The 9,944-nt window shown below is 39.6% G+C and overlaps 1 long non-coding RNA gene across 1 annotated transcript; it reads left to right on the top strand.

Moving 5' to 3' along the window:
• Window positions 1–2,684: 2,684 nt before the first annotated feature.
• Window positions 2,685–3,985, top strand: LOC145092574 (uncharacterized). Its single transcript, XR_013702576.1, has 2 exons — window positions 2,685–3,039; window positions 3,755–3,985. It is a non-coding gene; the product is annotated as an uncharacterized LOC145092574 (long non-coding RNA).
• The last annotated feature ends 5,959 nt before the right edge of the window (window positions 3,986–9,944 follow it).

Genomic DNA, 9,944 nt, shown 5'->3' with positions numbered 1-9,944 from the left:
TATATATATATATATATATATATATATATAATTTGATAATTTATGTGAGTAAAGAGATACATATAATAGCACTCATGTTATATTTATCACAAATATAAAATTTTCTTTATTTAATTTTATAAAAAAATGTAAGAAACTCTAAAAGAGGATCCAATATTATCCAAGGCAATGTGTACAACACCATTGGAGGAGGATGGTGGCAATTTGAAAGCTATTAACTTCACCTGTCTCTTATGCACCACGGTCCACGTACATATTGGTTTCACAGTAGAATTCAAAAATCTATTATTTCTAGGCAGTAGTTTTAGATACGTTTGGAAAAAATATTTTGAGTAAACAGATATTGACTATCTTGAATTTTTTGATCATGATTTTTTAAAATAACAATACTAATACTAATAGTGATAGTATTTTTTTTTCAAAAAATAAATCCCAAAATCTCAAATTAGTTATTTATGTTTAACCATTTTAAGTTGTTGTCTTGCTCTTAATGGGATCATGAAAAATATTAAAATATAAGTTAATTTCAAATATTGTCATTTAAGTTGCTCGGTGTACTGACCATGTACAAGACATGGTGTTGATGCGGTTTGCCTGACGTGGAAACACCACCCATTTGGCATGGTGAGGATGTGACGTGGTCGGATGTTTGGCATGCAACAACCCACCACGACCTTATTCTTTCTTGTTTAGTTTAATTTCATCATTATTAGACCATCTCCAATGCATTGAACTCATATGAGTTCAATGGATTAACACATGTATATTCTACTCACTATACACCTTTACCCATTAAACTTTACACTCCATTAAACACTATATACAATTATTGTCACATCATTTATCATTTTTTTATTGTTATTTTAAAAAAAAAGTTAATTAGCATGAAATTAAAAATTAAAAACTACAATTAAAATTAACATTAATTAAAAATTAAAAATAAAAAATTATATATATATATATATATATATATATGTGTGTGTGTGTGTGTGTGTGTGTATGTTTGTGTGTGTGTGAGGAGAGAGAATACAGAGTTCAATAGGGATTAAACTCCTCATTCTATTGAATCCTAGTCATTTTCTCACAATGGGGATTTAGACTTTGATAAGATTAAACTCCTCATTAACCCACCCCCCCCCCCCCTTAAAACTCCAATTGGAGATGACCTTAGATTCATTGGACAAAACTGCAAGATTGGTCCCCATGGTATTCAAAAACTTTGGATAGGAACCAAAAAATTTCCAACTTGCATGGAAGGTCCAAAATCAAGGTTTTACCGTGTTTTTGGTCCTTGATACACTAGAAAAAGCGATTTTATCATTTTCATTTCTTTTTTCTATTTTCTTTATTTATTTTGGTATTTAAATAATTAAAAATAAAATCTTACCCAACCCTCTCACCGATATATATGTCTCTCTCTCTCTCTTTCTCTCTCTCTCTCTCTCTCTCTCACTCACTCACTCACTCACTCACTCACTCACTTACTCTCATAATGTAACCCAGATTCATTCCTATTCATTTTTAAGAATCTTCCACAACTCCATCGACATACCCCTCCCTTTGATCAGCCTCCTACTGATCGAGCCCCACCACCGGTCCCATAAACACATAATGAAACCCCTTCCCCTTCAAAAACACACTACTCTATCATCTTACCCAAGTCAAAATCCAAAAACCAACAACAAATCGTTTGTCAACAGAATCTTAGGGTTCTGGTCAAAGAACATGTAACTTCTTTAAATTGGAGAAATTGATCATGGATAAGCCTCTAGTAACCAAATTCCCTTTAATGTCGATCACTTCAAGACTCTATAACCCCCAAATTTTGTTAGGCAACTCACCAGTGATTCTTAAATGGAATTGAAAAAGCCTTAAATTCCAAGAGCTTCCCAATTACATTTGGCAATTTCCCACCCAAAAAGTTTCCCATTTTTAGCAGAAGAACAGTTTCATTTTAAGGTCAAAATGTAACACTCGGATTCTGGTATGTCACTTTTACTCCTTGAGTTATTAAATTCATTGCAAAGGAGTCCTTTCGTATGCTGGGCGTACGTCTATGTACGTTTTGCGTACATGGGCATGCAGTGTCGGGACCTTAAGCCACGTATGCAGGGCGTACGTAGCCATTCCCTAAAACCCCAATTTTAAGGCATGAGCCCTACTTAAGCTCACTTATGACCTTGGACCCTCATTCTTATCAGCCTCCACTTCCTTTGAATGTCCCAAAAACCGTAGTTTCCATTGAGAGTGATCTTTGAGCTTAAAAGTGACATTAGTGGCCCTTTTTGGTGTGTTTTAAAGAAGAAGAAGTTAGTGAGCAAGCCTTGGACGTGGTTGAGCTTCAAGATCATGAATCTACATCATCTTAGGAAGCTTTTGGAGGTAAAAAGCTCATACCTTGTTGATCCTTTTGTTAGATTGAGTTAGGGTTTGGTTTTAAGCTCATTTTTGGTCCATGGTTTCTTTTTTGTGAGTTTGGGAAACTCCAGAGGTTAGAAATGCTAAAGCTTAGTCCCTTTGGCATGTTAGAAGCATAAGAATGTCAACTTTTTGATGGATATGAAGCCATGCATGAGTCTAGGATCTTTAAGGTGGTGTTTGTTTTTTTTTTAAACTTCTTCAAACCTCTTTTCGCTGCGTGGCGCAGAACATGTGCAACAGTTAGGCTTTTACAACAATTTGTTTTTTAAAAGGCTTATAAAGGAAATAACTCTGCCCGTGTGCTTCTTGGTGCAGCAGTGAACCAACCACTTCAAAACTCTTTTATCCCTAACAAACAAAAGAAATGGACTTAAAAGAAGAAAAACAACACCGCTCCTTCTCTATCTTCTTCCTTTGCACATCCTGCTTCCTTTTGCACGTCCGACCATCGCCCTCCACCCACCCTTCGTCGGTGCACCACTGCACAACTTCCTCGTCGACACGCCATTGATGCTTATCAGATCGTCGACAAAGTCCAAAGATATAACAAAATTGATTTCTTGCTATGCTGATTTCTGCTATGATCGGTGCTCCTATTCACATCAACATCCACATCAGGTATCCTTTTCGATTTTTTTCTTCTGATTTCTGACGTAATGTTCCCGATTTCTGAAATCAATTTTTGATTTCTGATATGCTGAAATCGATTTTTGATTTTTGATTTGCTATAATCAATTTAATGCTCCTGGTTTTTTGAAATTGATTTGCTGAAATGGTTTTTCTGATTTGCTGAAATATATAGACTTCCTTAAAACGATTTTTGATATGGTGAATGTCAAGGAGAATCTGATTTTTGTTATACTAATTTGCTTCCACCCATGTATATGTTTCCATTCTTTGTTGAATTGATTAGATGTTTAAAGAGTGGGATAGATCTTTATACATCTAGTGGTAGTACTTTAAGAGGAAAACAAGTTGTGCATTACAAGTGTTCGATGAAATGCTTGAGAGAATATTGAATTTTAATTTAATTGCATTTTAATTGGTCTTACCGGGTACATCTCTAGTAACAAATGCAATGGGTCAAATGGTGAAATGGTCTTTGCTTATGCTTGTTACGAAGCTGTTGAATCTCTAGTAACAAATGCAATTGGTCAAATGGTGAAATGGTCTTTGCTTGTGCTTGTTACGAAGTTGCTGGCACATCTCTATAATTTCTTTATAAAAATGTAAAAATATGATGTATTTAAGCTTGTAATCAGATGTTAAATGGTAAAACTGTAATGTATTTATACTCTTTAAAATCACACTTGTATTTGTGGAGTATTTGTAGAGCAGGTGAAGCAAAAGCAAACCAAGCCAAGAATGTTGTTCCTAGTGTTGAATCAAGATTTTGTGAAGGAAATCAAGGGCAATTTGAAGCAACTCACAAGGACATTATTTAGTTAAAACAATATAATTTTAATATTAATTCATTTAATTTGTAAATAGTATTTAATAGTATTTAATGTTTTGATGTTGAAAAACTATTTTAATTTTATAAAACTAGTTTATTTAAATTTCAGTTTACTGCAGTAGTTTGCAGATGTTAAAAAACAAACATGATTTTTAATATAGGCTGCATCTGTTTGGTCCACCTCTTCTGCTGTAGAGGGTTGTAGAGGTGGTCTACAAACTTCATAAATTTTCGCTTCGAAAAAACAAACAACACCAAAGTGAGCTTTGATGAACAAAAATGGATGTTGGACTCCCATAAGTCATGCTAAGGCATAAAGTTGCCAACTTTATGCCCTAAGACCCTTTTAGTAATCGAGATCTGGTATTGGGATTAAAAGCCTACATGGGTTAAGTACCAAACGACTGAATGTAGTAGGCAGACCTGTACGCTGAGTGTACTGTATGGCGGGCTAGTACGTTGTGCGTACAGGGATTACGTCGCGCGAACACTTCCAGCGAGCCTTTGGGCTTGTATTGGGCTTTTGAAGCATTTGGGCCCTGTTTGGTTTTAAGCCTTGATCTGTTTCGAGTAGGTGAGCCTTTAAACTTGCTAATGGGCCCTAAGTGGTCTTGTTGGGCCTTTTGGGCCTTGAGGCCTATTATTGCTTTTGGACTAGGAATAGTTAGGCCATTAAACGAAAAGGCATTGGGCCCTTATTTTAGGAGTTTGGACTTAGGGTTATGGCCCATGATTTGGGATTGTGTCCTAATTTTGATTAGTGTAATTTGTATATTCAGTGTGAGATTTCTGGAGTGGTAGCTAAGCAGTTAGTATTTATCAGCAGACCGAGGTAAGTCTTCTCACTATATGAATGGATCGAAGACACCAATGCCAACCCATTACTTCACATGTGGAATACTAGTTGTCTATGTGTTTGCTTGTCTGAAAGACCTCGGGGGTAGCCCATGGCACTTGTATGGAAGAACATGGGGGTAGCCTATGGCATGGAATACCATGGGGGTAGCCTATGGCACTTAGATATCAGACCATGGGTGTAGCCCATGGCGTTCTAGGGAAAAGATCATGGGAGTAGCCCATGACAATCATATGTATGTTGTGTGGTATTTCACTATTTTTCGATTGTATGTTATGTGGTATTCGGAAAACTCACTAAGCTTTTACTTACAGCTTATTTTGTGGTTTCGGGTACTTCTGGTACTTAAGGGAAAGGCCCGACTTCATGGGCAACATTCACTCTCCATTATTTTCCTCACTCAATGATATTGACACTCTGATGATATTTTATGATGATTATGTAATGGATTTTGGAATCAAACTTCTGGTTATAAAACTTAATTAAAAATGAAAAATTTTCTCCTGGTTTTTGGGTTGTTACAAGTTAGTATCAGAGCCTTGGTTTGAGGGATTCGGGCACACTCCCAGGTGTGTCAGAACTCAAACTGAGTAAATGATAATCTTTTCAAAAGAAAAAGAATTGAATTTTTCTGAAAAAAGGCTTTCTTAAGAAAAAGTAAGAGTGCAATGTGTGCGATCTGCCGAGCTCAAGTAAGTACGTGTTTCCCAAATTACCCATGCTTATGTATCGCGACTAGTATGATTCATATTTGAAGTGAATGCTAGAGTAGGGCTATGGATACCTTCAGGGATTATGAGATAGAATTGCCTGATTTGTGAGAGGCCTTATAGCCTAAGAAAATTGGATGCTATATATTTCTTGGAATCAATGTTGACTATGTATTTTCTAAGTGTATGCTTTCAAAGTTATATACGATTAGGATTGCATAGACCCATAATGATGGATTTTGCCTCATATATTGTTCCTTCTTTGGTTGTGGACTTAGGGTAGAAACTTTATTTGACAATCTATGTGATTCTATTTGTGTATAACTTGCATGCATAAGGCATCCTGCATTGTTGATTGAGGTTTTTGGTTCTAGGAGGATTGAGAAACCCTAGAAGAGTCTAGGATGTCTGTGTGATCTGTTATATGAGTTATGTTTCTAAGTATAGTTGGGTGAATTAGAGGAATCAGTTATGACTTTGACGAAGGAACATATAGGTGTGGAATGTAGTATTGGGTCCATACTACTGAAAGCACAAGACATGTACCCGATATAAGAGCAGACCTGGAAACTCTAAGGAGTCTGGTGAGGAGGAATCCCTTAAAACTTCTTTATGGATTGTTTCTATGCTATATTTTCAGTTGAGGATGGTGATGACTACTCAAGGAGGTTCAGGTTCGGGATCGGGTTCGGGTTCATGTGCGGAACCGATTGATGAGGGGCTGTGTGAGCTTATCGCAGCCGAGGTTACTCGTGGTATCCTTGACGCTACCTCAATGATTTTTGGTACCGTCAAGGAGGGGATTATGGAAATCATGGAGGAGCAGGTCAGATCGTTTCGATCCGAGATTGTTGTGGGTCAGATTGGGACTCAAACTCCGCCGTTTCGGGAGTTCAAGGTGTGCGGAGCGCCTGAGTTCTTTGGGGTTAAGGACCCCATCGCTAGTCTCCGTTAGATCACTGACATGGAGAATGCTCAGCGCACGAGTTTTTTCCCTGAGGCGGCAAAGGTATGATTCACGTCCTGTTTGCTGAGAGACCGAACGCGAGACTGGTGGGAGGAGGTTACCCGAGAGGTTGGTTCGGCGACAGTTACAATGATAACTTGGGAGGATTTTGTGAAGAGGTTTGATCGAGAGTTTGCATTGGCCATTGAGGTGGCTGGTGAGGGAGTTTCAGGACCTTCACCAGACTACGGAGACTATGGCGGAGATCACCGCCAAGTTCAGAGAGAGGGAATTTCTAGTTCCACAGTATGTTGCGGATGAGGAGATGAGGAAGAAGAGACATCATGCTATGCTGAGGCATGATATTAGGGATTTTGTGAGCTGTTCAGGGTGCAAGACCCTGAATAATATGATGGAGAAGGCCTGTGAGCGGGAAATCGAGTTGGAGCTCTGGACGAAGCGGAAGCCGAAGCAGGTGCATGCAGAAGTGGGCCCGGCCAAGAATCCCAAGACCTCTGATACTTCTAGCAAAGTCCAGCAGGGCCGGGGTCGTTGTTCCAAGTGTGGAAAGCCGCACAGTAGGGCCTGTCGGGTAGCAGGCTCGGTACGTTATAGTTGTGGTCAGCCGGGCCACATGACCAGGGAGTTCCCTAAGAAGGGCTTGGTTTGTTTTCACTACAACCAGACCGGCCATAAAAGGTCGATTATCCGAGGTTGCCTGAGGGAGCAGTGGTGGCGCATGCACCAGCCACCTTGAGGATTACCCATGGCCACCAGGGCAAGGCGGAGACTCCTGTGGTGAAGAGTAGAGCATTTTAGTTTACCACCGATGAGGCCCGGGCAGTGTCAGATGTAGTTATTGGTATGTCACTTAAATCTATCTTTTATTGTTTTCTTGTTATGCTTGTATTTGTTATGATTTGTTTAGGGGCCTTTTTGTTCAATGGATTGTCGGCTCATGTTTTATTTGATTCAGGGGCTACCCAATCTTTTGTATCTCTTGCACTCAACAAGAAGTTTTGAGACGCTCTGGGGACTTTGGACTCCCCTATCGAGGTGGAGATCGTGGATGATCGTACTATGAGCATTGCAAGGGTATTCCGAGGATGTGTTCTGAACATGTTCAGTGAGAGGTTTCCTATTGATTTGGTACCAATTCCCTTAAGGGGGTTGCAGGTGATCATTGAGATGGACTTGTTGGGGCCGAATGGGGCCATGATTGATTATGTACAGAAGTCAGTGAGAGTTCGAATCCCAAGTGGGGGAGAACTAGTCATTACTGGTGAGAGAGCTTTGCATGGGCCAGCTCTCTATTCAATTGCGAGGTCTAGGAGGCTTTTTCAGCAGGGTTGTCCTGGGTTTTTTGCATATGTTTTGGATTTGTAGGTTGTGACCATTTCGGAGTTAATTAGGGTACTTATTGTGCGAGATTTTCCCGAATTTTTTCCTGAGGAGTGTCCGGGAGTGCCTCCCGAGAGCTAGGTTTAGTTTCGGATTGATCTGATGCCTGGTTTGGCTCCGATAGCCATGGCACCATATCGCCTAGCACCGCATGAGAAGCAAAAGTTGTCTACGCAGCTGCAGGAGCTATTAGGAAAAGGGTTTTATCCATCCGATCAGTTCCCCGTTGGGAGCACCGATTCTATTCGTGAAAAATAAGGATGGGTCACAAAGGATGTGTATCGATTATCGGATATTAAACAAGCTAACGGTGAAGAACTGTTACCCACTTCTGAGGATCGACGACTTATTTGATCATCTTCAGGGTGCATCTTGGTTCTCCAAGAGTAACCTTCGGTTAGGATACCATCAAATGAGGTTCAGGGATGAGGATGTATAGAAGACGACCTTTAGAACTCGTTATGGTCATTATAAGTTTGTGGTGATGCCTTTCGAGCTCACCAATGCACCAACAATGTTCATGGATCTCATGAATTGGGTTTGCAGGCCGATGCTGGATCAGTCTGTGATTGTTTTCATTGATGATATTCTGGTCTACTCCAAGACTAAGGAGCAGCATGAACAACATTTGCGAAAGGTGTTAGAGACCTTGAGGAGAGAGATGCATTATGCCAAATTCTCCAAATGTGAGTTTTGGTTGCGTGAGGTGCAGTTATGGGGGCACATCATCAACCAGGGTGGTATCTTGTTAGACCCAGCCAAGATCAAGGTTGTAACGACCCAAAAATCAGGGGTAAAAATTTCATTTTAAATTCAACCCAAACATAGAAACCATTTATTCCAAACATTCCAAAATAGTGTTAATTAGAAACATTTATCAGAGTTCGTTCCCAAAATCATTCATTGCGGAAATTATAGGTGTGTGTGCACTGCGACAATCCAAGCCCTTCATTTCCAAAATGATGAAACCTGAAACCAAAACTGTAAACAGGGTTTAAAACAAAGCTTAGTGAGTCCCGCAAAGCATACCCCACACACAATCCATATAACACATATCGTACTAGCTATAATAGCTATCTCTATCGTTATCACGTATCAATCATCTATAAAAGTTACTCTACCACGTATCACATATCAAATCGCTATAAAATCCCTCTCTACCGTTAACACATATCAATTAGCTACATAAGCTACTTCTGCGCATATCACATATCAAATAACTATAAAAGCTATCTCTACCACTGGCACATATCAATTAGCTATACAAGCCATCTCTACCGTTATCCACAAAGACTATCTCTACTGTTAGCCACAATACTATCTCTACCATCAGCCATAAAGGCTGTCTCTACCATTAGCCACAAGGCTATCTCTAACATCAGCCATAAAGGTTGTCTCTACCATTAGCCAGAAGGTTATCTCTACCGCATATCATGCATACATACATATCACACAGCTCTACATAACATGTATATCAACTATCATAAACTGGGCCGACCTTGGTGCCTTAGACCCATTGGTATGGTGAGAAGACAAACCTCTCGAACACTAAACTGATAAGCTGAAGTCAGACATATTCCACACACTGCTCCTTCTCAATTACCCATAATCATCAGGTGATTAGCTTGTCACAATCCCATAAATACACTCAGGTCAACCCTGGTCAAATTCTATTTCTGTAGTCAAGGTCAACAGTCCATATTGACCTTCTCTCGATGAGTACAATTAGCCACTCGTCGGATTCGCTGCTTAACTCATCGACTCGCCGAGTCATCAGAGAGACTCGTTAAGCTCCTTTATGTTTAAGGCCGTAAACTACCAATCGAACACTCTTGACCGTGAACCCTTGGCCGTAAACCTTTGGTCGTGAACCCTCTCGACTCGCCGAGTCACAAGAACGACTCAACGATTTCCCACGTATTCTGTCCTTTCCAGTGGGATTTAAGGTCCCAAACTTCAGATTCATATTCTCCTAGTTATAATACCACGTAAAGTTGCCAACTTTACGTTCATACTAAGTCTCATAATGCCAAAACCACATCAACAAGCTTCTTACAAGTCCCAAATGCATGAATAAGAGTTAGGGTGCACCAAGGAGACAACTTTATGACATTTGGGACCTAAGAAGTTCCAGATCTGGAACCATATCCTTGT

The sequence above is a fragment of the Lactuca serriola genome, chromosome 3 (genome assembly GCF_051521515.1).
Source record: "Lactuca serriola cultivar US96UC23 chromosome 3, Lser_US96UC23_V15, whole genome shotgun sequence".
NCBI classification, from domain to species: domain Eukaryota; kingdom Viridiplantae; phylum Streptophyta; class Magnoliopsida; order Asterales; family Asteraceae; genus Lactuca; species Lactuca serriola.
This window is presented reverse-complemented; position numbering and strand designations above follow the sequence as displayed.